The sequence below is a fragment of the Carassius auratus genome, chromosome 7 (assembly GCF_003368295.1).
Source record: "Carassius auratus strain Wakin chromosome 7, ASM336829v1, whole genome shotgun sequence".
Taxonomy (NCBI): domain Eukaryota; kingdom Metazoa; phylum Chordata; class Actinopteri; order Cypriniformes; family Cyprinidae; genus Carassius; species Carassius auratus.
This window is the reverse complement of record NC_039249.1, coordinates 24,948,863-24,951,256: the sequence shown is the minus strand read 5'-3', so window position 1 is coordinate 24,951,256 and position 2,394 is coordinate 24,948,863.

Below are 2,394 nucleotides of genomic sequence, written 5' to 3'. Positions count from 1 at the left end.
ATCGATGCTTCTGCGAGCGTCTGCCATCGAGTGGGGAGGACTGTAATCACATCTCAAAACATCGCTTGAGATCATCCTGTGCTCCTTCACTGGATGTCTTGAGCCTTCTTCGATTTCTTTTAACGTAGAAGTGTATTCTTCTTCATGAACGGGAGTCAGTCCTGGTGCGAGCATTGTCATATTGCCACATTGCTATTTAGCCTATTGAAAAAAGTTCAGCTTACAACTGTAAAGATAGTCAAATCATAGTTTGTATTCTATTATGGACAATGTCACAACTGAGTGAACATCAGGGTGATTTTTAACTAATTTTACTACTTGGGTGCTATGCACGCAAAATGTAAAGCTGTTTCTTTTGTCCCCTTGCTATATTCAAAATGTTTCAAATGAAACATGTTTGCCAATATTATTTGCTATTAAATATATTTTATAATTTTTTTTTAAGGTGGCCCCAATTTTTTTCAGTCAGTTCCTTGAATGGCATGAATGACAGAATTTGCAATGGATTAAATAAATTATATAATGTTTTGTGGTATTAAGATTGGCTTCATTTTCATCAAAATCAACAACGAATATTTTTTCATCTTTTAAGTTGTTGGAAAACAGTGTCTGTAGGGGAAAGTCCATATAAAAACGAATGATCTTTCATTGTTTAAAATAGGGAAAAATCCTTGATAATTTCAGGGTTGTGTTATAAGCAGATGTAGGGCCAGTCATTCACTGGTCACCACATCATCACCAGACAAACCTGAACTGCCTTATCTAGCCTATTCTGTAGCATTTTGAGTCTAAATAAATGTGCATTTATATCTCGAGTAACGCATTTCAAGCATAGGTTTTGTATTAAATTGAAAATGAACGGATCTGAAGATATTTCTACATTAGCTAGACGGGATGGTGTATTTAATGAAGTTGGCCACTAGATGGCAGTACTAACCAGTTAGTTATCTTTCACTGTCCAGCGCAGGGTCTGACTAACTGATCACTGGTTACAATTACATGATTAAAAAAACAAACAAACAAAAAACAAAAAAACTTTTTCCGGTTTTAGCTTTGCCAGCAACAGGTTTATACACCCCATATTATATTAGCTTATTTGTTTCCTATTTTAAATTATATTTTAATAGTAAATAGGTTACTTAGCTTTTATATTGAGATTTTGCATTTATTTGGTCAGCACTTGTTCACCTGAAATTATCGTTTTATGTTTTTCATTTTCTTAAAGTGTTTTTATTGGAAAGAAAAAGACAAAGACTTGTGCTTTGTAACTTTATTTTCTCACATTCAGGAAAAAAAAAAGAAAAGTACACACTTAAATATAATAGCTAATGACTCTCTTATGTAGAAAAATAAATGAATGGAAGAAAAGTGCTAAACGAAAAATCTTTGATTAAGCTTCAGTAAGTCACAAATTTCAAAGACAGCAAATAAAAAATATATATATAAAAATGACAGAATATCTGACAAAGTCCTATTTCAATGGGTAAATTGGATGCATTTTAAGCATGTAAAATGTCTAACATATTTCTGGATTTTAGAAAAGACCAGCACAGATCTACATTACAATTAACTTGTTTTATTCGTACAGCCTACAAGACCCCAAAACAAAAAGAGAGAACAGAACTGAATTAGTACATTAAAATTTAGAGGGGGAAAAAAAAAGACAGTAGGCAACACTCTTTTCTTTAACTTTTTTTTAACTTAACATTAACTTTTAAGTTTATAAACCAATTATCTCTAGAAAAAAAAAAAACTAACATAAAAATAAGGCTATCAGACCATGCAGTCTGAATCGTGGGGTAAACAGAGACGTCTCATTAATATATTTAACCATGGAAAACGTTCGGCCAGGTCGAGTTCCTCTGTGACCAGCGAAGCTTGCGATGACATGGCTCCTCGAGGGAATTTCTTGAATGATGGAGGGGCTCGGCTGAGCGCACCAATTTCACAACCACCTTCCATTACACACGTGTAGCACCATCCGGCCGTTAGTCCAAATAGGGCTCAAAGTCAGAGCAACCGGCAGCCAGCAGGCAAGATTTTGTCTACTAACCATATTTGCTGTATATCTCTTCTTCCATTAACCTCACAGTGAGGTGACTTTTCAAATCCATTCCACATATCATGATGTGGATTTTATAAGGGTGTGAATGAGATTTAAGGCAGGGGGAAAGGATGGCCATTTTAGTCTGTGGCTTAGTCCTCTGACTTCTCCTCCACAAACAGAAGTCTACAGCTCACATAACATTAGTCTGCCCTCCAAAACTGTAAATAACAGTCCTTGACAGTTCATATCTGACGGTTACATTTTCTCTTCATAGGCATATCTAATTGCCATTATTAGGACACTTTGATTTTGAAGACCGAGGGGTTATTTGGAAGCACCTGAGAGGG